The sequence below is a fragment of the Phoca vitulina genome, unplaced genomic scaffold (genome assembly GCF_004348235.1).
Source record: "Phoca vitulina isolate PV1807 unplaced genomic scaffold, GSC_HSeal_1.0 scaffold60, whole genome shotgun sequence".
NCBI classification, from domain to species: domain Eukaryota; kingdom Metazoa; phylum Chordata; class Mammalia; order Carnivora; family Phocidae; genus Phoca; species Phoca vitulina.
Window position 1 is genome coordinate 6,489,763 of NW_022589763.1, and position 26,323 is coordinate 6,516,085.

General features: G+C 43.2%; 1 protein-coding gene across 4 annotated transcripts in view; it reads left to right on the top strand.

The window, feature by feature from the left end:
* The window catches only part of TBL1X (transducin beta like 1 X-linked), a 217,577-nt gene that overhangs the window by 128,488 nt on the left and 62,766 nt on the right, over positions 1-26,323 (top strand). For 3 of the 4 annotated variants that reach the window (XM_032391122.1, XM_032391123.1, XM_032391121.1), the window contains exon 3: positions 25,788-25,877. The exons of the other annotated variant lie outside the window; for it this stretch is intronic. The gene's annotated coding sequence lies outside the window, so the exon portion shown is untranslated. The remainder of the gene's footprint in view (positions 1-25,787; positions 25,878-26,323) is intronic. 4 annotated transcript variants of the gene reach the window in all.

Here is a 26,323-nt window from a genome sequence, read left to right on the forward strand (position 1 = left end):
GGTTAATTCAGCGAGAAAATCAAATTGGAGGCCTCGTTAAGAGACCTTCTCCTCTATGTATTTTTAGAAGCAGCAAATATCAATCATAAATATTTAACGTAGTGTTTATAGACCTGAGCATCATAAAACTTCAAAAAGGTGACTCAGAGGAGGTCGGTGTGTATACCTAGGGGAAGAAAAGAATTTCCCCAACACATTACACGATAGAAGGAAAAGCATCATTGATGTTTTTAGAAAAGAAATAAATAGTAAATAGCTATCTTACCTATCTTCTTAATATTCACCAGATGTGGAACCTAGTAATTGTTCTTTGCTTGCCAGGGTTTTCGTAAGTCTTTTCTGATTTTAAAAATGATGTGCTGTGAGCAATTTGAAAAAATAAAATAGCGTGGAAAGAAACTAGACACCTCTAAACCCACCCATGGAAGTTCCCCATCAGCGTTCTGGTGTATTTTTTCCTAAATGTTTATAAATGTGTGGGTGTACCAAACTCTATATTCAGCTTTCTCATGCTTATCTGCCACTTAACCTTACAGAGTAAGCATTTGGTCATCTACCAACATTTAATGAAAATATTTTTATGCATCTCTCCTGTCAAGTTCATGTACTGTAATTTATTTAACACATGTAGTTGGAGATTTAGATTGCTTCCAATTTTTGCTTTAGGATAGCTTGCTTGAAATAGAATTGTAGGGCTCTTGAGACCGATTACCAAATTGCTTTCCTGAAAGGTTGTTCCAATTGTATAGTATTGGGAGCTCGGGGGGGGGGGGGGGGGGGGGTGGGCTTTGTAGGGGTTTTGTGGGGGGGGGGGGGGGGGGGGGGGGGGGGGTTGGATAGACCTCTCAAGCGGTTCCCATGATGGTGGTCAGCTGAGCTGGGAATGCATGGCATCTTTTTATATATATATTTGCATTTCTTTGATTACTAATGAGGTGGACTATTTTATCTTGTTTGTCAGCCATTTGCATTTTTTTTTTTTTCCTGTGAATTGGACAAAAGCCCTTTTAAAAGGCACACCTCAGGTTCTTTCTTTGAACATGACACTTTCTGGATTTTCCTTGAATGCCAATTGTTTCAAGGATTTGCAATGTCAGAGTTTGAGCTAAATGGGTCATTTCTGCTCTTTGCTGGCACATTAGTCCCCTGACTTGAGCCTGTGAATTTACATACTAGGGCTGCATTTTTAAACAGGATCTATGTCCACAAAGCAGGAAGGAAGTTAGCAGATTAATTTACTAAGGTTATTCCTCCACATGTGTTTCTAATGTCATTGGCGCGACCCGCTTTCCTTCAAGGAGTCCCTGTGTACCAGAGGTAAGACCACCGGTTATCATGTGAGTTGATGTGTGCAAATGTTACAAAGACACGTGGATTCCGCTCATCTTCTCTTTCCTAGTATGCTTATCAAAAGTCAGTATTTTTATAGAATGACAGCTGTAGGAAAAGCACAGATTCTTATGTTAGCCAATAAAAGATTTTAAAAATATAATTATAAATTGGCAAACTTGCCAATTTGTTTCTACTCATCATTAGCCAAAGTTCAGTGTTTCCAAAGGATGTGTGTATACGCATGACTGTGTGTATATGTGTGACATATGTCTTCTTATGCAAATGAGTTAATCGAGTATCTACTTTGTGACAAGCTCTGTGCTGTGTGTGAAGCACTGAGCCATTTTATCATATGCTCGGCACGCGTAATTTTCTAAAGCGCTCTGAAGTCCTTATTCAAAGAAATGCTATGATAATACTGGGGTGGGATACCTGTCCTTTTACAACATTACAGATGTAGCGTCTTAGTGGGGTCTGTGTATTTTTGCTCAAAAGTACGTTGACTAGGGAAGAGGCTGCTAGCCAGGGCTTGAATGAGTCATTTCCTGCCAGGTTTCAGTAGATGAGATGATCCATGGGGAAATGGCCATATTTCTCCAATATGGGGCATTTCCTTAGGACTCGAGATTCCATTTCCTCTCTGTGTTTTCCTACCCTAGACCGGGAGTTTTCTTTGCTCTGTGGTATGCAATAGGCACAGAAGTCGAGAACGGGGAACAGGAGCCTTCTCTCACGTTCCTCTCCGAAACGTGCTCAAGGTCGGTGACTTTGAATTTGAACTCCATTTCATAAGGCATATGGGTGTGCTCGCACAGTGCCCTCCTCGGTGCCGCTCCATCATATGGGCGGCGTTTTATTGGTTCCACATGGAACTGAAGGCGGCAGTACTATTCCTGTTACTAAAACAAAGACCGTTGAGCGCACGGTTTGCATCACTGAGCGGATGCACGCCGTTGCCGGCCCCCCCTCCAGCTCAAGGCTCGAGACCTGTCCGCGTTGATTCTGCAGTGCATGTCATGGCTGGGGCTTCATTCAGTCTTGAAGTGATCCCTGAAAGTTAGGGACAGAGGAGGTCATACCTGCAAGGAGATTTACTATAACGGTAATAACAAGAGTACCTACCGGTAGTCCTGGCGAAGATGTTTTGTTCCCCCAGTCTTCGTTGCCTTTGTGTTCCCGTGGCCACGCGCGAGGAAGCGGGACACAGGTATCGTGACATCACCCCCGTTTTAGAGATGAGGGAGCTTCAGCCAACCTGGGTCCTTACCTGGAAATGAGACTTGTGCCACCTGCTGGGCCAGGGAGCTCCAAAATCAAAACCTGGGTCCTTACCTGGAAATGAGACCTGTGCCACCTGCTGGGCCAGGGAGCTCCAAAATCAAAATGTATAACGTGCACAGACGTAAGCCTTGGGCTGTTTGCTCACCCCGTGGGTGACCTGCCGACGACCTCGGCATTCTGAGGCTTACAGGCTTTCACCTATGCTTTGCTCAGGTGTCTGATGGAACTTCTAGTAATTCACAATATTAAAAGTAACTTCAAACAAAAAATTGCCTTTTCTTTTTTTTTTTTTTTTAGAGATTTTATTTATTCATTTGAGACAGAGAATGAGAGGGAGAGAGAGCACATGAGAGGGGGGACGGTCAGAGGGAGAAGCAGGCTCCCTGCCGAGCAGGGAGCCCGACGCGGAACTCGATCCAGGGACTCCAGGATCATGACCTGAGCCGAAGGCAGTCGCTTAACCAACTGAGCCACCCAGGCGCCTGAAAATTGCTTTTTTTTTTTTCCAATAGAAAGCTAGTCTTCAACTAGAACGGTTTGTGATTATTAATGTGTTTCGAATTGGTCAAGAAATAAAGATGTTATGGCATATAATTTAAAACATTGGCAGTGGTCACAGTTAAAACAAGAATCATGTGACCTAAACAACTCTCTGCTTTCATCTTGGTGACTACCATCAGCATGTTGGAGCCTAAGGGCACTGTAGAGCAATCTCCATGGGTGCTGTGCAGTAGAAATAGAATGGGAGCCCCAAATGTAATTTTCTAGTAGCCACAATACAGAGGAAAAAGAAACCAGTGAAATTAATATTGCAACATATCTTAACATATATCAGGTTAATATTGCAATACATAATTTAATATGTAGTAATGTAATAATATATTCTATTTGACTCTCACTCCATTTCAACAAGTGATCCCTATGAAAAATTATCCACGAGATACTTTTTCTTTTTTTCTACGATCTCATCTGTGAAATTCAGTGTGTAATTTGCATTTGCAGTCCATGCTGTAAATGTGGACTCGTGAGTCGGTCCAGTCTGAGACTCTGAGCTCCAGTATCTGTCTAAAATTGTGAAAATTAGCTCATGATATGAAAAGTAATTTTCAAGAAGAAACATAATACTATTTTTAGGAGGAGATAGTTTTAAACTTTGATAATTTATTAATATGAGGAATTGGTCCAGAAAAAAAAATGTGGGCATATAATTTAAAAATCTGCATGTGGACCAATTACAGAGGAATCATCTGGCCTAGAAAGTCCCCATATCCCTCTATCCTGCAGACCCACAATCAAAGGATTTTTCTTAGTAGCCATGCTGACCTGCTGTGTCCAGTAAGGTGGCTACTAGCCACGTGGAGCTATGGAGTACCCGAAATTTGGCTAGTGTCACTGAAGAGCAGACTTTAAAATTGTATTTCCTTTTTTTTTATTTCATTTTAGTATGTTATGTTAATCACCATACATTACATCATTAGTTTTTGATGTAGTGTTCCATGATTTGTTGTTTGCGTATAACACCCAGTGCTCCATGCAGAACGTGCCCTCTTTAATACCCATCACCAGGCTAACCCATCCCCCCACCCCCCTCCCCTCTAAAACCCTCAGTTTATTACTCAGAGTCCATAGTCTCTCATGGTTCGTCTCCCCCTCTGATTCATTGATTTAAGTTTAAACATCAACACTTAGTTATCGGAAAACGTTTAAGTATGTTGGGAATCACGGAGATAATGTGATCTGGGTTTTCCCCTGTACATTTTCTGAACTGTAATAGCAGTCATGTATTTCCAGTGAAAATTTAGTTTCCTCATCGAGATGTGCCATAAGTAAAAAATACATAGACGTTGGGGATTTTGGAGATTGAGTTGGAAAAAGGAATGTAGAAGATCTCAGTAATTTTCGATATGGAGTACATGTTAATGCTATTTTGCATATATGTTAGGTTAAATTTAAATGTATTAGGAAAAAAAAACTTTACAGGTCTCTCTTAACATTTTTAAAATTTAAAGCTATATAGAAGCTGACCTATTTCTGTTGGACAGTGCCGGTCTCCATCAGAGTTCTCCTATAACAAACAAAGGAAGTGATGCTCCAAATTACAGGCTCGGTTAATGATCAAATCCCAGACCCCGCTTTCACTCTCCCCTTTGGAAAAGCATTCGGTACACTCCAGTGAGTTAACTTGATGATTTGTTCGGCTCAGTGTTGGGCCATTTTCAAGCCTGGCCACCTCACCTTACCTCCACCAAGCTCCCCGGTATCGAGAGTTGGCCATGAGAAGGCAAGGCTCATCTCACTTGAATGAAAGGGAGCGCTCTGTCCACACTGTTTTTCTTACCTCCACAGCATCCTTGTGAGATAAAGAAGGTGAATCCCATTGTACACTCAAGAGGAAGGGTGTCAAACAGGTTAAATCATTGGCCCTGACAAAGGAAACTTACAAGTTCAGAGTCAGGGATTGAGCCTAGGGATGCTTCCTCTGATGAAGGCCCCCTTTTCAAGGTTTGTTTAGGTGGTACCACACCCCAGGGCTCTAACGAAATAAAATTTGGTGCCAAATCCAGAAAAATAAGTCACCAAATGGAGCAGCAGGTGATACTTGTTTATTGCAGCACTGTAATTTTAAGAAGGCAGCCATGAAGCTTCATATTTGACTTCTCATAGTCATTGGCCGGAACTGGGTCGCGTGGAAAATGGGTCCTTTGGGGAGCGTGTGGCCATGGGCCCACATGAAGTCCAGCTGTCCTGTTGTCCAAGGATGAAGGGGGAAATGGGTGAGGAGAGACTCGCTGACTCGGCTCTGGTCCCTGCTGCCTCTCTGGTGAAGGTGGCTTTTTACTAAAACACCACATGTTAGATGCAGAATTCTAGACTATGGGAGCCATATGTGGTGTGGCAGGAGCTTCGACAAAGGACATCTCTGTCCCATCTGCTGAAGCTCAGCTGTGAGCATTTTCTGTCTCTTGCCCCCACTACTTACTCTTGAGTTTCTGCCAGGTGACCAGAGACCTCTTTCTTTGTCCACAAAACGGAGTAGGATCTCCCCTGTGTTCTAAGGGCAGAGTGGAGTAACCAAGATGAAAGGGAGAGTTTCTCTTGTCTTTCCTATCCTAGGTCAGACGTAATCTCATGCGGTGCTGGGAGATGACATGAGTGCATGTTGTCTATATCGTGAGCTTCCTGCACAGGAAGGGACTTTATCTTCTGTCTTTGTGATCTTCCCCTCACACCCTCCACCCGGCATGTTGCATAATGTTTGTACCCATTAAGCTCTCGATGAACACTTCTGTTCTTCAGTTATTTGCATTCACTTCATCTCTCAGCGTAAAACATTCAGCCACTTAGCATGTATTTATTGAGCACCTACTTGTGTGTACATCAGGAACTATTTTAGATGCAGGGAATATAGAAGTGAACAAAGCGGACAAAAATCTTTCATTCTGGTGGGCTGAAAAATATGTGCTCTGTGTGACACATTAGCTGTGCTAAAAATGAGAGCCTATGAAATCACTTTGCTATCATTTAGATTGCATTTTATAGATTTCAGGGGTCGGCAGTATTTATCAAAGAGCAGATACTAACAATCATACACGCCTCCGCCTCTGCCACCAAAGAAGAATACAGTAAAAGGTTTGAAGTATTGGTTACTTTTATTTTTTTTTATTTTTTAAAGATTTTATTTATTTATTTGAGAGAGAGAGAGAATGAGAGAGAGTGAACACATAAGAGGGGGGAGGGTCAGAGGGAGAAGCAGACTCCCTGCCGAGCAGGGAGCCCGATGCGGGACTCGATCCAGGGACTCCAGGATCATGACCTGAGCCGAAGGCAGTCGCTTAACCAACTGAGCCACCCAGGCGCCCCTGGTTACTTTTAGTGATTCTGGTATATTTGAATTATTTTTTTGTGATTTTTCAGCTGTGTAATTAGAAACTCAAGTTTTTTAAATTCTCGTTTGTTTTCGAGAAAGGGGTAAAATACCATTTTCTGTTATATAATATTACTTGGTTGAAAAAAAAAACACACACTTTTTAATGTACCTTTGCCAATTAGAAAAATTGTAAGTGAAATTGATTTCTCTTGGGGTTTGTGTAGAAATTAGCAAACATAATGCTTTTCCCTGAGCGTGATCTCGTTTAAACTACCGAGAGGTTTGTAATCATGGCAGGTTGAATGAGGTGAGCTGATTAATAAGAAGCCCCTGATTTTGTTTTAATAGCATGTTCTGACCCAATAAGGAGAATTCAGGCTGTGTTTTCTTACAGTGCTGATGCTGTTAAAACGTATGCAAATGGAGCACTTTTATTAAGATTACCAAGGCTTTGGTAGTATTTTGCTTTCTGAGGAGCTTTGTAAATCATCCTCACGTTTGCCCAGTATATTAGTTCTTTTTTTTTTTTTTTTTTTTTTTAAGATTTTATTTATTTATTTGACAGAGAGAGACATAGCGAGAGAGGGAACACAAGCAGGGGGAGTAGGAGAGGGAGAAGCAGGCTTCCCCGCGGTGCAGGGAGCCCGATCTGGGGCTCGATCCCAGGACCCTGGGATCATGACCTGAGCCGAAGGCAGACGCTTGACGACTGAGCCACCCAGGCGCCCCCAGTGTATTGGTTCTAAGTGCCCCTCCTGACCTGCCGTGCTGAACTTCCATGCGGTGAGAATAGTCTCGTTAAGTGCAGGTTTATGCCCCATAGACAGTGAGAAGGGATTAATGCAGTTAGACCCAACCGTTTGAGGCTCCGGTGTGTGATGGATTGCTTCCTCACGTTTATGGCGACCTGGACACCCCTGATGTCCATGTGGCAGCAGACGAGGGGCAACAAGTACTTAAATGTGGGCTTCATCCGTGTGACACTGTTTCAGTAACTGAGCCATTCAGATCCACTAGGAGCGGTGTAACGGGGAGACGGGGTACAGCGCCTGGGTTTTTAATTTAATTTTAATTCAGCCATTCGTTTTTGGCTAAATTGGCTAGTCTTTTGGTGTCTGGCAGGTACTGCCTTTTGAGACAGCATTATGAGGAACTAGTGTTCATAATGATTCGTCTTCTGCATTTTAAATAGATGCCCTGGAAATCCTGAGCCTGTTTGTGTGTATCCGATCGTTCGGTGTTCTTTTCGCCGCCTCCCCTCCATCTGCACTGAGCCTGCTCTGATGGTGGACACCGTTGTCTTGTAGCCGCACGCTGCAGGCCGCGTACAGACTGCCTTCTGGGCCGCCGGGCTGGCTCGGCCGCGGGAGCGTGCAACTCTTGACCGCGGGGTTGTGAGTTCAAGCCCCGCATGGTGGGTAGAGATGGCTTAAATCACTAGATAAAAATTGCAAAGTGCCTTCTAGGTAGTTAGAAGTTGAGGTTCGTTGAGATCTCTGTGACTCAGACCATCCTTGGGGATTTTTTCTTTTGTGCGTGTGTGGTTTTGTTTTGTTTTCATCTTGATGAAGAAGATGCTCTCTATATAAATATTCTGTGGTAATTACCCTACGTTGATAGTGGTGTTATCTGATCACTAATTAATACAACTGAGTGGCGTATGCTGTTAAATTTAGGCAGAATATATTTGTTTCGAACAAATATATTGAACCGTTATTTTTTAAGGGCAGTAGCTTTAGAAGATAGAAACATTAAAACTCTGTGGATTGCCGGCCTCCCTGCAGTGATGCCCAGAACCATGTGGAGAGTCTTTGAATGCTGGAAAAATACAAGCGAGATTGAGTTCCTACCAAAAGAGTGAAGGAAGTATCTTGCAGACAACATAGGAGCAAGAAAAAAAGGTTAAACTTGTAGAGAACATGAACACTGGCTGCAGGAAAAACAGATAAATTCCATAAGGGGACATAATGGGCTTCTGAGCCTGGGCATTTTTGACATTTGGGGCTGGCTAGTTCTTGGGCTGGTGGGGCCGTCCTCTGTATTGTGGGATCTTGAGCAGCATCCCTGGTCTTCATCCACCAGGTACCAGTAACTCTCCTGCGACAACCAAAACTGTCTCCAGAGATAGCCCAGTGTCCCCTGGGGGGACACTGTCACCCCCCAGTGGGGAACCACTGGAATAGATAGGTAAATGCAGACAGGGATACATAACAGGTCTTAGGTCTGGCATTTGGTGGAGACATGAGAAATGTAAAGAACCCATCCCAGCACATGGAAGTTGGTCCTTTCACGCGCTACATATAGCATATACCTTGGGAGCCCAAGGAGGCAATGAGCAAACCATTCCTCTTGGGGTCAAGAAGGCTAGACCTCACCAACGTTTGGAGGAAAAGAGTTTTAAGCCACTCTGTGAAGGTGGAGGTAAAGAGAGTCGTTGAGGGACTCGGTCAAAGATCAGCATTTTGTCTCCTTTTTAAAACTGATTGTATCTCACAGGTATATATTTCCCTTTGCAGAGAGCTGCATTTAGGACCAAAGGTTCATGAAAGGAGTTTTTTTAAGCTAACATATTTAACAAGGTGGAAAACTTACTTATTTCAATTTGAATCTGCTTATTTCGAATTAACATCCTTTTCTAATACTAAGAAACCAGTGTTAGTGAAAATAATCTTAATTTATGTTCTATTTTAGGCACTTAGACACTTCATTTTGTAAAGGAGCTTCAGAGGATTTGCGTGGGGGTTGCTTTCTGGAATAGTATAGCGATTTTACTGCATCAGTTTGCGTTGTGAAGCTATAGCCCTGTAACCTCGGGCCTCCTCTGGACTCCAAAACGTGTGAGCAGTCACTGTCAGCTATCTAGAATTTCAGGGTGTAAGCACAAACGACTTCTTGATTTATGCACATTATAAATGCGTATTCATCACCCAGAGAGAACGTAGGGAGTTAGCTCCCTCCCCCAGAATCTGGCCTGAGCACGGTCATGTTAATTGAAAAAGTCAGGAAAAGCTGGGAATCCTAAAAAAGGAGGCATACACATCTTGCGTGTTTTGTTGTTTTACCCTAAAGCACGTGACTACCCAGTCATCCTCCAGTACTCGGAGGGCGGGCTTCCCCTTTCCTCCAAGGAGTCCCAGCCAGAACTTTCCCCCAAGAGAGTCCACCCATAGTGCCTAGCACGTTTTGCTGGGTTTTTAGCTTCTAGTTCTTCCACGTGAAAACTGCGCAGAAATCTCTTCTCTGCATCTCCCCAGATTTCCACCGTTCCCCCGGTCTTCTTGGTTGTCTTGCCCGCGATGAATCCCATGACATTTGTGAAGAGGACTCATACTTGTCCCGTCTAGCGTTCAGCTTCGTTTCCGTGATAAGCTAGTAACAGGCTCTGTGTGCACTCATACTTCATCTGGGTGATGTCTCCATACTCTGTAGTTGACAGGAGCGAGGACAGCTGAGCTCAGGTGAGCAGCCTTGGACAGATTTTGGGACACAACGTATCCGAAGAATATCCCGGCTGCTGGGAATAGCAGAGTTCTTTATGAGAACTGGTTACTATTTGTCTTTTAATTGTTAGACCTCACGGTGAAGAGTGAAGTCTAGTCGTTACGTATATGTTGGACTAACTTGGTTGTAAGGTTTATGTGATGATATTAAACTCTTATGTGTAGGTAACACGGGGATGCACCGCGTCTGCTCAGAACTGTATAAATTCTGACGGCTCTGGTATCACACAGCTTCTACTTCTGCCCCTACTATATGATTATCATTAACGCTTATTATAAAGCCCTGTAAGACCTGAAGATGGTGCATGAGTCATCAAGAAGGAAAATGCAATATTCAGTGGAGTTTCGCTGTTAAGTACATCTTAGTGTATTCTGAAGTTGTTTTTTTTTCTTTGTCATATGTACTTAGCTACGTATGAATTTTCGTTCTTGTATGAAGCACAAAGCTCAGCTTTGCGGATACAGGTGTTGAGTTCAACACCCTTTGAGCTCAGGGTTGTGGATGCAGGGGCCCCTGCTCTGCTGGAGCTAGAGAGGCAGTAGACAGAGAAACAGACACGATACTTTGGTAACGACACATTCCGTGAAGGACAGGAGCAGGATCACGTGACCAAGTGACTTGGGTGGAAGGGGTTCCATGGTTCCTAAGGAGGAGACAGTTGAGTTGAAGTCTGGAGGATGCAGCTGGGGAGAAACAGCAGAGAGTTCGGGAACAGCACGTGCAAAGGCCGGGCCGTGGGACGGAGCTTCAGGAACTTGAGAGGTGAAAAGCAGACGGGGCAGGCATGATGTGATGGGAGCAAGCGTCTGACAAGGGCGCGGGATCAGAGCTGTGTGCAGTTCCTTGCAAGACATAATAATAATAAGGGTGATGAGTTCGGACGTGAAACCCTCCAGTGCCTTGTCACCGCACCAGCAGGTGGCTGGCTGCGGGGTGGGGGAGGGACTGTGGTGGCTCCAGGCGGTTCCCAGGCAGAGGACAGTCTCACTGTCCGTTCGCGGAGCTCCGTGGGGCCAGGAGGGAAAGCCCAGATTTGGGATACTTCAGCAGAAATTGCCAGCAGATGTCCCGGCTGGAGGAGGCGGGGTCTGGGGTCGTTCACCGAGAGGGGGGGAGGTGTCATTCACTGGGACAGCAGGAGGGAGGAGGGGCGCGTTGGTGTGGGAGGGTAGGTGCAGGGCTCCATTTTGGACCACGTGTGGGATGCTGGTTGGACTTCCAAGTGGACAGGTCATGTGGGATGAGTGTGGAGCTGGGAGGGCCAGGGCCAGAAATGCATTTGGGGGCTCAAGCCAGGGACAGGATGAGTTCTCTGGGGGGAAGTGAGCGGCCTTGCAGGCCTGCCCTGAGGCAGTCAGTGGGAGGGGCCCAGAGCTCAGAAAGATGCCTTTCAGAAACTTAAGGTGCCACAGTCATTTGATAACCCCTTGTATTTTCGTAAACATGGACACAGGCTTGGAGAAGATCAGAGTAGCGTGAACCTGCCATCTGGAAACTTTTTGAGAGAAATTTGTTAATGTCATCATCTTATTAACTCCTTTCTTGTTTCAAAGTAAGGGGAACAGCTTCCACTAAGAATTATGCCAAAATTTCCTTTTTTTCCCTGAAGCTTTCATCTGAGTAGGGAGAAATGATTTGGCTGAGATTAATTAAATCTGAATACTTGTTATTTTTCTTAGGCTTCTAGAGTTTTTGCCAACAACCACAAGGACGGTGCTGAACATCATTTAACGGCATAGTGTGTTAAATATTTTTTGAATGGCTTTTATGATCTTGACTGAGCAAGAACTTCCGTCCCATTTCCCAGCCACAAAGATTAATATGAATTTAATTAACCAAAATGTGTCATTCTCCTACCATGTAGCTAAATTCTCCAAGGACAGAAACTGGCTTAAGAATTTCTGGGTTGACTAACGTTCAGATATTTCAGAAAGTACCAAGATTCTGAGATGGTTTCTAGAGAATGGCTCTGTTCCACCAGGAAGTATCTCAAAGTGTCACCTATGAATTTGAAGATAACTGAGCCCATTTTGTATTTCATGGTTAAGGGTTTGAAACTGGCTCAATAAAAGAAAGTGGTCATTTATTCTGGAGGCTCACTTCAAAGTAAGATGACTGATGTGCAATTTAACTCTCATCGCCGTTTTGATCTAAGTTTCTTTGTAACCAACAAGTAGGGTCTTTGGAAGAAATGCATTTGCACTGAAGGTTCATTTTCTTTGAGATTTTTTTTTTATATTATAGTATAAATATATATAATAGAAATTTCCCATTTCAGGGCATCTGGGTGGCTTAGCCAGTTGAGCTCTTGATTTCAAGATTTCAGCCGGCTCAACTCTTGATTTCAGCTCAGGTCATGATCTTGGGATCCTGGGATTGAGCCTGGTGTCGGACACCGACCATGCCGAGTGTGGAGTCTGCTGGGGATTTCTCGCTCCCTCTCTCTTCGCCCCTCCCCCACCCGTGCTCGCTCTCACTCTCAAATAAATAAATCTTTAAAAAAATAAAATAAACATGGTCAAAATGGTAAATTTTAAGTATATAGTATAGTGGCCTTGAGTAGATTGACTATCCATCCCCAGAACTTTTTCATCTTCCCACATTAGAACACCGTACCTGTTACGGCAATAACTCCCTTTCCTTCTGCCCACCTCCCAGCTCCCGGCAGCCCCCATTACACTTTCTGTCTCTATTTATAGCTACTCTAGCTACTTCACACGAGTGGGGTCATACACTCTTTGCCCTTTGGTTTCCGGCTTATTTCCCTTAACATAATGTCCTCCGCGTTCACCCAGTGTAGCGTGTGTCAGAATTTTACTCTTTTCAAAGGCTGACTAGTACCCCTCATGTCTATATGCGTGTGTTTATAATATATACAAGCTTTGTGGATTCATTTGTCCATTGGTGGACATGCAGGTTGTTTTCATCTTTTGGCTGTTGGGGATACTGTTGCTGTTATATGAACACCAGGGTCCAAATATTTCTTCAGCTTTCTCCTTTCAGTTCTTTCGGTTCTATACCTAGAAGTGGAATTGCTGGATCATATGGTAATTCTGTATTTAATGTTTTGGGGAACCATCATACTGTTTTCCTGAGGGTTCATTTTGAAGTAATCTTGGTGAGATGTGATGGAAATGGCATCCAACCATGACTCATGTTATCTAACAGAAGAGCTAGCGAACGCCCACAGGCCAGAATTAGCCCAGTGCCTACTTTCGTACCGTCAACAAGCTAAGGATGGCTTTTACATTTTTAAATATCAAAAGAAGAATGTCATGATACATGAACATGCTGTGAAATTCAGATTTTATTGTACATCATTAAAGTTTCATTGGAACGCAGCTACACCCATTGGTTTGCGTGTTGTGCATGACTGTGTCTCCCTACAAAGGTAGAGTGGAGTGATTGTAACAGGGAGAGAACATATGGGCCCTGAAGCTGAAACTCATTACTCTCGGACCCTTTATGAACAAGTTTGCCAACTCTGGTCTAACAGGTTAGAATTGTAAGAAGTTAGACAAGCATATTTACAGCTGTTGACCACTGCGCATGTGGAACACGGGCTTTTCCAAGGGTCTTTGCAGGTACATCACGCTATCCACCTCATTCATCACACTGTTCGAAACCTCATTCCTGTCCCTTTTTCACACGGAAGCCTCCAGTGCTCATTGCTGAAGCCCTGCGGAGGTGTAGAGTTTAAAACCCCAACCAAGTTGTTTTTTGTTTTTTTTTTTAAGATTTTATTTTTAAATAATCTCTACACCCACTGTGGGGCTCAACCTCACAACCCCGAGATCAAGAGTGTTGCATTCTCTACCTACTGAGTCAGCCAGGCGCCCTAACCCCAACTGAGTTTCAAGGCTTGCCCATTTCAGATACATTTCCTTTTTCATTCCCAGTTCCAAAATTTGTCTATCTGTCCTGTCTTTTAAGGAATTCTCTTTCCGGCGAATAAGAGAGAAATCTCTGACTAATGAAGGAACCAAGTTTGAGGAGGATTTCTCAAAATTCACTTTTTTTCCTCCACTTTTTTGGACAAGGTCTGTACCCTACTAAAAGGCAGTCTTCTATTTTTAATCTGTGATATTTCAATAAAACCATGTAAATGTCATACTTGGAACTGTAGGGTGTTTTCAACATTTTTTTTTTTTTTTTTTGCAAAGAGCTTTTCTCTGCAGTGAGGGCCGTGTACAGGTTGTAAAAAGTTCTATTCATACAACCAGAAATCTGAAATAGCATCCATTTCCGCCATTTAACATCTTCCTTCATTTTAACGAAATCTTCAGAGTATCATTTTAGGGTAACACTTTGTTCAGAGTTTAATTTGTGGTTAGACACGTCCCCTCCAGAGCTTCTTAATGGACACAGCCTGGTACTATGGGTACCTATATATTTAGGCGTTGAAGGTATTTGCCCCCTTTTGCCCCCCCCCCCCCCCCGCTGGAAGCCATCAGTTTGTTCTTTGTTTCTGTATCTGTGAAATCATATGGTGTTTGTCTTTCTCTGACTTCACTTAGCATAACGCCCTGTAGGTCCATCCCCATAGGATTTTCTGTACCTCATGAACATGATCTTAGGACCTGACAGAAATGTGAACAGGCTCAAAGGAAATCACGCTAAGCTTAAACTAGGAAATACACTGATATTCTACTTTTCCTATGTTTCGTTTTTAAAGGAAATGGAGCATTGGCATTTTCTCTTTTTGAGATTGTGTTTGAAATTCTGTCTGCATGAAGAAAAGTCTTGCCCGCTAGACTGGTAAGATGTATTGATAAAAGCGAGAAGGTAGGCAGGTGAAATCGTTTGGTGAGCAGAGCTGACGTAGTATTTACTACGCTGTTCAGGAATGTTAGTATCCACAGTTAGTCTGATCCGATTTGTTTTCTCATCTGACTGTGCTTACTTCCTTTCTCAGACACACTTGCTCATTGAAAAATTCAGTTGTTCGAGTACCAAGTAGTATGTTTCCATTTAAGGAAACCACAGGCAAATGGGATTATGTTCCAGTTGAAAGGAAAACTCGATTCCCTCACACGTTTACTTGTGTGACTGTTTTAGTCCCTTTAAAGAAACATCTTGAAACGTATTCCTCTCAAGCAGTGAGTGGCGTAAATGTTTTTAGGTTCATCTTGGCTTTTTGTTTTTTATTTATTTAAAACATTTTTAATGGTGGTAAAATACAAATAAGTTTCATCTTGTTTTATTTTTTTAGGCTCACGGTTTTTCCCCCACCTTTAAAAACGTGAGAGAATGATGACTAGAACAAAAGGAACATAGCATTCTAGTGGCCAGGGTTTTACGGCTCTGGCTATTCTGTGTGGTTATAGTCATAACTTTGTCTGTCACAAGCCCACGTGTCTGGCTTTACGTATATTTGAATACATGCATCTGTGCGGTGTAATTGTAGACCGCCGTGCTCTGTGGCACAGAGAGGTTATGTTACTCATCAGGAGACACACAGCTTCCAATGGGGGATTCTGGGGTTTAGCCACGCCGGCCTCACTCCAGGGCCGTGATGCTTCTTCGAGACTCTGCCAGATTGCCTTGTAAAGGATCATGACCCTTTCCCAGCACTGAGTGTAATTTCTGGGAAACAAGACCACACTGCAATCCAGGGAGGAGGAAGCCAACAAAGACTGGGTATAAGTACAGCGTGACGGACAAGGGCAAGCACAATTGAGGTCAGAGTTTGACCATCAGGGGAAATGCAGACACTAGAAGGACAATTGGGCTTTCTAGCTTTTATTTTTAAGAGTCCCTTAAAAGTGCACCCTGGAGACAGACATTGTGGGGGCGGGGACGAGGGCGATGGCGTTTAGGGCCAGCTGGCCTGGGATTGCCTCCAGGTTCACACCTTCCTGGCAGCGCACGTGCAGAGTCTCTGAGCTGCTTGGGGGGGGTGGGTGCCAGTGTGGGGGACAGCAGCACACTGAACTCGGCGTTCCTGCAGCCTCGAAGCTTTGCACAAATGCCGGTGTTTCTCTTTGCACCACACACGGACATTTTGGCCTGTGTATTTCTGATTGGGCAAGATGAGATGCCTCTGCTTAGGGTGACGTCAGCATCCCAGCTCAGACTCGGAAGCCAATGGGACCGTCAGAAGCCCTTGGAGACCTGGGGATTCTGATGACCTGTCCGCTGAGCTCTTTGACTCACAGAAAGTTTAAAAGTTTTCTGTTTTTTGTTTTGTTTTAAAAGATTTTATTTATTTATTTATTTATTTGACAGACAATGAGAGAGGGAATACAAGCAGGGGGAGTGGGAGAGGGAGAAGCAGGACCCTGGGATCATGACCTGAGCTGAAGGCAGAAGCTTAACGACTGAGCCACCCAGGTGCCCCGAGTTTAAAAGTTTTTAAATCATGTGTTCTTTTCTCTGTCACAAGATTCAATCGCCCTTGTATTTTTTGGTATTTTATTTATTTTTATTTTTTTAAAGGTTTTATTTTTAAGCAATCTCTGCACCCAACGTGGGGCTCAAACCCTTAACCCCCTGAGATCAAGAGTTGCATGCTCTACTGACAGAATAAATTGTAGGAAAACACAAGTCAACGTCGTCGTCGTCGTCGTCATCTTCTTCTTCTTTTTTCTGGTTTTTGTTGTTGTTGTTGTAGTTTTTAAGTAATCTCTGTGCCCAATGTGGGTCGCAGACTCATGACCCCAAGATCAAGAGTTCCATGCTCTACCAAATGAGCCAGCCAGCCAGGCGCCCCAGAAAACATGAGTCTTGCTGACCGATGTCATGCTAGCCCCTCCTCTGGGCACAAGGTATGTTCTCTTTCCGTGTCCTGTGTCCTTATTTACAGAGGACGGCAGTGCCTGCCTGCCTCCCACGTTTTACGTCACAGTGCGTTTTAATGAGATGGTAGAATTCTTGGTCATGCTTCAAGCAAACTGCCTCAACTGTTTGTTTCCCCAAAGACTGAATACTACACACTGCCATTTGCAACCGTCACAAAAGGGACGAAGCTGGTGTCACTGCGATTCAGCCCCATTACATCCAAGAAGAAGAAGACGTAACTGTTTGGTCCTCGGGCCCAAGAGAGCCAAACTGTGTGTCCTTTCGAGTCTTCAGGGCTGACTGAGTGGCATCACCCCTCCAGTAGGTTCAAAGGAGCCACGTCAGAGCGTTAAGAAAGGTCTGAAAGTAGATGGAGGAGTTGCAGTTCTTACGGGGGTAGTGACGTTCATCTTACGCGTAAAATGGGAAAACGCTCGCATGCGGGAGCTACAGACACGTGAAATCGGGCCTGATGTGAATGCACACTTCTGAGGTACGTCGTACATGTTTCACTTGAGCTTACAATCCTTTACTCTAATAATTACTGCCGCTCGTGACCTCGCAAGTATCCGGGACCAGTGATGGAGTAAGGGCAGCGCTACATCTTAAAGACCGATCGAGCAGCAGAGGGGGTGTGTAGAAATGGCATGGCGCTTACTGCTAAGGATCGGAATTCCGTGGATCAAAAAGGAAACTTGTTTTCCACAGTTTGACTTCCTCAACTGACCGCACACTCTGCTGCTTTCTTGGTGGGAGCAATGATCTCTTGCCTGTGAATGAGTGATCTCCATAAATAAGATATTCGGTGTTGGTCGAAGACTCCAATCAGTCTGGATTTTGCATAACGAGAGAGAGAGTGAGCAAAATGCAGAGCCCACGATGGCTCACTCTCGTTCCAGCTCCCGGGGTCTAGATACCTGACAGCGTCAGACTTTCCCTGGCTGGGAAAGCCTGATGCGAGTCGGTCGGGAAAAATAACGTATCACAGAAAATCCAAAAATGAATTGAACGCAGTAGCTTGTTGGTACAGTGTAAATGGCTAAATCCATTTCAGATCAACTCAGAGTATAAAAGATGAGCCAAATGAATCGCACGTAACGCGTTGCATATATGAAATCAATTATTCAGAGTGTTGGAAGACTTCCCTTCAATAAATTCTGTTACCAGCTGCAAATTCCTATTTATTTCCGTTGTGCAGAATAAATTCTTACCTTCCTTCCATCCAAATTACTGTAAATTATGAATTCGTATGATATGAAATGACATGAGCACTCAGATCAAAGCCAGAACTTTGGGGTTAAAATCCTACCACGTATAAGCTGTGAAACTAGTCTAGATTCACTTAAACTCTCTAGAACTCAGTCTTTTTACCTACAAAATGGGAATAATGAAGAGGGCGGCTGTGTCACATCATGGACGTGAAGGGCCTTTATAGAAGATCCACTTCCTCCTCACGTGGGGGCGGGGCGGGGCTTGAGGGCATAGTTAGCCTTGCTGCTCAAGAATTTTTATGATAGAAACAGCTGATGTGTGCCTCTCATTACTGAATTAAGAGATTATACTTTGTAGACTGTATTTGTGTTAAAAATCAGAAGCTTACTGTAGAGGCTGTCCCTCCACACTGAGAGCCAGCAACCTGAGTGACTTGGAAGACTTGTGACATTTTACCGTCGTATCAGGATTGCCCAGTCTCGGCTCTGTTGACATTTGTGACCGGTTAATCCTTCTCGCAGGGGAGACGTCTTCTGTGCTGTAGGGTGTTGAGCAGTTAGTTACCTTGGCCTCTACCCATTAGATGCACCCCCCTCCCGCCCCCCCCTCGCCTTGTGACAACCACAAGTCTCTCCAGGTGTTTTTGCCCTGGGGGCAGATGACCTTCAGGGGTCAAAACTGCCTGCATATGTTTGTATAAATTAAGAATTTTTTTATGATTCTACTTTTAATTTATTAGCTATACCTCTTTGTTTTAATGTTTAGTGTTTTTTTTTTTAAGATTTTGTTTATTTGAGAGAGTGAGCACACCCATGACTGGGGGGTGGGGAGGCACAGAGGGAGAGGAAGAAGCAGGTTCCCCACTGAGCAGGGAGCCTGACCCAGGGCTCCATCCCAGGACCCTGGGATCGTGACCTGAGCTGAAATCAAGAGTCGGACGCTCAACCGACTGAGCCACCCAGGCGCCCCAATTTTTAGTGTTTTTCTAATGCTGGCAATAACGGTCTTTAGCTTGTCACAGTCTGCGTTGTTTTCTCTTACCACATCATGTGTAAGGACCTAACAGTGTAGGTCTGTTCTTCCATTCCTACTTCTTGGTACTACTGTTGTTATACGTTTTACTTTCATGTGTTTAAGAAACCACAATACCGTTACTAATTTTGCATTAAGCAGTCAATTATATGTAAAAGAAATTTTAAAATGAGAAGAAAATGTTTTTATATTTACCCCCCTGTTTACCCTTTCTGCTGCTCCTCATTCCTTTGCAGAAATCCAGAGGTCCATCTGAGCTCATTATTCTTCCCCTTAAGGAACTTCAGTTAATTTTTCTTGTAGGACAGGCGTATTGGCATTGAATTCTTTCTGCATTTGTCTTAAAGAGTCTTTATTTTGTCTTCATTTTTGAAAGCTATTCTGAGAGTAGAATTTTATTTTATTTTTAATTTTATTTATTCCTTTGAGGCATAGAGATAGAGAGAGCATGAGCAGTGGGAGGGGCAGAGGGAGAGGGAGAAGCAGACTCCCCGCTAAGCCAGGAGCCTGATGCGGGGCTCGATCTCAGGACCCCGGGACCACGACCTGAGCTGAAGGCAGACGCTTAACCATCTGAGCCACCCAGGCACCCCTGAGAGTAGAATTTTAAGTTGACATATTCTTTGAGCTCTCTCAAATTTCATTCCATTGTCTTCTGGCTTAATCGTTTTTGACAAGAAGTTTGTGAGTTTTGTTACCTTCCCCTCTGGGTGTAATTTGTGCTTTTTCTCTGGCTGCTTTTATGAGTTTCTTTTTACTGCTGATTTTCAGGAAATTGATTGTGTCTTATTAGGGTTTTCTCTGGTGTTTATCCTGCTTGGGGTTTGTTCAGCTTTATGGATCTGTTTTACCTTTTTTAACGTAGAATTTCCCGAACTTACTCAATCTTGGAAGCTTTGCTCTAAGTAATACATGTTATCGTATCTAAGGACTGGCGTTTCATGAACAAAGAGTAAAATGAACCCTGCCCCATGTTTGGGCACCATGAAAATCAGTGTTTATTAGTTTTGCATGGTTTGTAACTCCCTGCTGTCTGCTTGGACCATAGAGAATGGTGTGGTACAGGAAGCTCTTGGGCATGGGCCTGGTCGTGTGCAGAGTGTACACACAAGATGACTTGTGAAGGGGTGTCAGCCGTAACTGCGTGTGACTGCCAGCCTAGTGGGCACACTCCACTAGGAGCCATTTTTCCAAACTTTCTCACGTTGGCACAGTAATGACCCGTTGCCTAGTTCGTGTGCCCTAAAGGAGACTCCATGGCACACCCAGGCTTACCGTCTACAGCTAACAATACTGCAGGGTTAATTCCAAAAACATTCGGACTAAATGTTTTCCGTAGACATCGGACAACATATATTGTCATTTGACCGTGCAGACTCTTTTTTATTCATCTGAGAGAGAGAGAAAGAACAAGAATGAGTGGGGGGAGCGGCAGAGGGAGAAGGAGAAGCAGACTCCCCGCTGAGCAGGGAGCCCGATGCAGGGCTCGGTCCCAGGACCCTGGGATCATGACCTGAGCTGAAGGCAGACACTTAACTGACTGAACCACCCAGGTGCCCTCACCATGCAGACTGATTTTAAAAGAAAAATGTTTTAAGATGTTCCTTGTTTTTTAATTTCTGTGTTTATGACATATAAGCTTATTTATTTTTTTTTTATTATTTTTTTTTAGATTTTATTCATTTGACAGAGAGAGAGCACAAGTAGGCAGAGTGGTAGGCAGAGGGAGAGGGAGAAGCAGGCTCTCCGCTGAGCAGGGAGCCGGACATGGGGCTCGATCCCAGGACCCCAGGATCATGACCTGAGCCGAAGGCAGCTGCTTAACCGACTGAGCCACCCAGGCGCCCTGACATATAAGCTTATTTAAAGAACATCAAAGGTTAGGCCCTTGGAATTTGCGTACCAAATTAGGATCTTTTATCACTAACAATACAAAAACATTTTTCCTGGGTCATAAGCGGAACTTTAAAAAGGAAGGGGTCCCTTCGGTGTTGTCTCTTTGGTCTTACATATAAACAGACAAAGGCAAACATTTACTACAGTGGCAAGAATTAATCCACCTAAATTAAGGGTATTCCAAAAGTGAGTTTTTTTTTTCTTTAAAAGAGGTAAGATATGAGGAAATAATTCATGCATTGTGAGTTTTCACTTTGCAGTACCCATTTTCCTAGTTCAGTGAGTAGAAAGAGAAATGAGGATGATGGCCTGATTAATTCCCAACGGATAAAGGCTTATCTAGAACTGCCCTATTTCTTGATACAATTATAATATTAAAAGTAACATTTATTTTTATAAGTCATTACCATCTTGGCACACTGTGTTCACTTTAGTCAAGTACTGTCATCTTTATATTTCAAGCTTCCAAATTCTAAAAAGTGTGTTTTTATATTTCTCTTGGAGAACCCACAGTCTTCCAACAGCAAAACCTCAATTAATTGGAATGTCTAGTGACTGATATGTCCAGAGTCAATCAGAAAATTGTCTTTTAAATTTCAACATATTGTTGGAAAGCCTTTCAGAGAGGACTTTGGGAGCGTTGGGCAAACCACGGCATATTGACCGTGAGGAGTCCTCACCCATGGGATGCCTGCATACATGGAGGAGCCCGCTAGAAGTAAAGCTCGGTGAAGAAGGTGCTTCGCAGAATTCCTGCTGCCTACGGCTCGGAGCCGTGAGCGAATCCTGAGAGCAGAATGATGATGTATCGTGTGTGATCACCTGGTGTGATGAGGCTGGTGGTGGGGCCTGGGGTACAGCAGTGAAAACGCAACATGAGGGTCTGGTAGGCAGGCTTTTTCCATTATTTAATAAAGGATGACATGAGTTTAAAGCACGTGGAACAGAGCCGGACAAACAATAGGTGCAGTTTCGTGTTAACCACTATTGTTTTTTTATACTATTATTGCTTTTTAATGACTTTACGAAACCCATCGTTTCCAGTTTTCTTGGATGGTGGAACCATTTTTCAGGTGATGCAGACCAAATGCACTCCAACCACCTAGAAAACCTTGTTCTGAGGAACACGCTTTGGCAAACTTCGGGCTGCTTGGCTTCCCAGTTCATTTGGTTCTCGGTTTTCCTGACAGCAGTTCTGCACATGATTGTCCCCAGCCTGTGGATAGTAATGCAGAGGCACTTGCTGAAGGGACCCTGCCCCCACACATCTTGCCCACCTGCCCTTCCCTATGTATTGGATTGCTGGTGTGACTTGGCTGGGTGGTTCTGTCTGGAGCCTCTCTGAAATTGCAGCGAAGAGGGCAGCGGGGGCTGCAGTCATCCGACGGTTTGACTGGGGCTGGATGATCTGCTTCCACGCTGGCTTCCTCCCCTGGCTGGCAGGTGGTGTTGGCTGGCCGTAGTAGACCTCAGTCCTGCGCCATGCTGGCGTCTCCATAGGCAATTAAAAAAAAAAAAAAAAAAAGACTTTATGGTGCAAATTGGATTCTAGTCTATCAAGAAATAGAATTAATAGAATATTTCTATGTTAAGCATTTAATTTATGATTAGTCAAAACATGTGTCTGTCCCTTTGACTTAGTGATCCATGTGGGCGATTTGTTTTGAAAATTTGGGCAATGACGAAGGAAGCATTATGGCAATCTGTGGAAGCACCCCCTAGACGCTTCCTTCTGAATCTAAGACCTGCGTGAAAGTGTTACTTCACCTTCCGATATTTCATAGTAAAAATCAGAAGTCATGAAGAGAAGAATTTAGTCTAAAATCTGTTCTGTTAAAATAAAGTTTCTCAAACTTAGCATTATTGACATTTTGGGGCGGATCAGTCTTTCTTGCGGGGAGGCTGTCCTGTGAGGTGTAGGATGTCCAGCGGCCTCCCTGGTCTCTTTTCACTAGTTGCCATTGGACCCCCTCCTCCAGGTGTGACAACCAAAAATGTCTCCAGACTGTGCCTACTATATCCTGGGGTGGAAGGCACCGTCGGCCCTGGTTGAAACCACTGTGTTAAAATGTGGACACACTATGATAATTCCATGCTTTTATTAGGTATCACATGCATGGATCAATATTAAAATTCAGTATTACATTTGAGAAGGTACCTGGACAACCATTGTCAAGCTCAAGTGTCTCTGATAAATCTAAGCGGAATTGTGAGCAACCCCAAACTCAGAGCTTTGGTGCTAAACCTGGGGGGAGGTGGGGAGGTGGGCAAGGGCAAAACAAAACCAGTCCAGTTTCTCTGGTTGCCTGGTAGACTTGGAGGCGCTCCTGAGTGGGAGAGTAATTCGCTTTGCTCCAAGTAGAGAGAGAGCATTCTGCTGCTTCTTGGTGCTTCCTGTGCAGAGCTCTGGCTGCCCGCCGTTTGCCAGGTGGCGCCTTAGGCTGGCGGGTTCCCTGGCTCCCTCCTGTACGTCCGTGCCCCGTGCAGACCTCTCTGCCTGTCCCGTTTGCATCTGTCAGTCCTGGAGAGGATGAGGCTTCCACAAGGGAGGATCAAGGCAAGCTGATGCAGGGCAGTTCCCCTCCAAGAGTGTACGCCCCAAGGAATGGAAAACCGGGGCTCAAACACATATTTGTACATGAATGTTCATAGCAGCAGTAATCACAATGGGCAGAAGGTGGACGCAAGCCATGATGCCCAGCATCTGATGGAGGGACGAACAAAGTGTAGTTCATCCCCACAGTAGAATAGTATTCAGCCACAAAAAGGAATGAGGTGCTGATACACACTTCATCGTGGCTGAACCTTGGAAGCATTTTGCTTAGTGAAAGGAGCCAGACACGTTTCCACTGGTGTGACATGTTCAGAATAGGCAAATCCAGAGAGACAGGAAGTAGACCGGTAGTTGCCAGGGAATGAGCAGCAACTGCTTAATTGGGTACATGGTTTCCTTTTGGAGTGATGGAAATGTTTTGGGACTTGACAGTGGATGTTTGCACAACATGGCGAGTGTTCTCAGGGTTCTGTACCTCCACGTGGAAGGACTGCTGGGATAGGTCTACACCGTGCCTTGCCTAGAGCTGAGGAGCAACCAGGAAATTGTGAAGTCCTTTTTATATTCATTATTACCTTTGAGAATAAAGAATATATTGCATTTGTTAAAATCGTTGCCATTTCACACCAATACTTTGCAGTACATGAACCTTTTTGCCAGTACTGCTCATTGGTGGTCATTCTGTCTGGGTACTGATCATGGGAAAATCAGTTACGATTAGGTATTGGAAGATCGGATTTATCATTTTTAATTTGTTTCCATCAATAAACTAATTTTGACATGTTGCATAAGCAGAAGAACGTTGCTGCCCAGTCATATTTACCCATTTTTGTGTGTTTATAACACACAGATGATGTTAATTACACTTACTGAGTTTAACAACATATATAAAAGATAATCTTCAATTCCAAGACTCTCATTTGTGAGTTACCATCTGTTTTGGACCAAAGAATAAGAATTTGATTCTAAAGATTTTTCTGAACAGCTTGTAATAAGAGCTGTTTATGTATTAATTACTTATTGAATTATTATGGGTTTTAGTGTTTTAATTTCCAAGCAATTTGGGGCTTATTGTGGCGACATCTGCTCATATTTTCGTACTTTATGGTATTTAGCGATTTCATCATAAGGCTATTTTTTTTCCCCCTCTGGTAATTTACAACTCAATCCTAAAAATAGTAATTTGCTTTCTGCTTCAGGTACTGTAAGGACTATTGTCCTATTTTATCTCTACTACAGAAATTTTTTCATTATGGAATGTATTTTTATTTTATGAGCAAAATCAATATTCCTTTATGCCTGCTTTGCTCTGGTGAATAATTTTATTCAAAGAGTTGTAGGGAAATTTTGTTTAAATCTCATTTTTCTTCAGTGGTAGCTTTTTAAAAAGTGCCCTGGTTATTACTTTTATCTTACATATCCTTATGGTGTTTTTTTTAAAAATGTACTGTAACGAAACTTAAGGGCCTATGAACCTACCTACCTGTAAAATCTTTTTAACCTCCTTTCTTTGAGCAGCGTAGCTATAAACAATGACTCATTGGGAATAATTTACTTGAATTTCCTTAAAACATTTCATGAGGTTCTGCATTTACTAATAAGAAACACCTTTGCTCATAAGCTTCACTGGTGAATTTGAATTATATTAACCCTGGCACCTTTTTATCACTTATGATTGAACAAGAATTTAGAGAAAATGGCAGGCAGTTAATTGCCTTAGATTTTGAGCTGATAGACAATAGTAGATAATTTAAATGTAGGAGGCTGGATTCATTCATAACCAAGGAAATTTTATGAGGAAGAAGGTAAATACTGTTAAGTCAATGCGGGTTGATTGCATTGTGTTTATACTGACCAAAAAGTAGAAACATGTTTTCGATATGAAGGTTAGCTTAGGACCTTACAAACCTGGCTTCTTCAGAAGTGCAAATGGCGGAACCCTCGTGAAATTGAAATGTATGACAATAACGGATAAATTGAGCCATAGTGAGTCAATGCCTTTCTTTTGCTTTATTTTAGGGAAGCCAAAAGGGGAAAAAAAAGATTCTAATGTTGTTTCTTTGTGTTATGAGGGTGTATATACACATGGACATGCACGTAAGGCTGTTATAAGCATTAGCCCAAGTGAGGTCTATAAAGTTTCTTTAAAGCATGTTTTCTTCTTTTAGAGGCGTGTACAGTTGAGTTTCTTGGTTGCATAGGACACAGCCCCGAAGACAAAAGCATTTCAGATTTGAAAAAGAAAAAAACCATGAAATGGGAGAGGCCACAGGTGAATACTTCCCAAGGAATTTTTAAGTTTTTTCTTCCTATCTCCTCATTTCTCACCAGGCAAGCTCCTGGCAGACACTTTGAAGTTTATATGATCGGATGCTGGGGAGCTCACTGGTTCAAAGGTCTACACATGAAGTCACCATAAAGGTAAGCAACCCACTTGCTGTTCCATCTTTGTCCTTGAGCTGATATCCCTTGGAGAAGTGGAAGTGCATTTTGCCCAAACTGAACATCTTCTGTTTTAAAATGACTTTTTTCAAGTTGCAGGTCTTTCTCCTTGCTGAAATTGAAGGTAATAGATAGAGCACTGGGAAATCATTATGGGCTATATATAGTTAACTCTAAATGATGAATTCACGTTTTATTGCTTTCCACCAATTTGGGTACTGAACCAGCTATTACAAACTTTTCTGGGTCTTACCAGGAGAGGATGACACCTTCTAAAACCAAATCTTCTTGTCAACATTGTGAATTAAAATTAAGCCAGAAAAGTAATTATGATTAGGCACATGAGTATAGATTTTATCTCCTGTAACTTAATTCTGTACTTTATTAGTTTATTTTTTTTAAGTTTTTTTTTTTTTTTTTTTTTT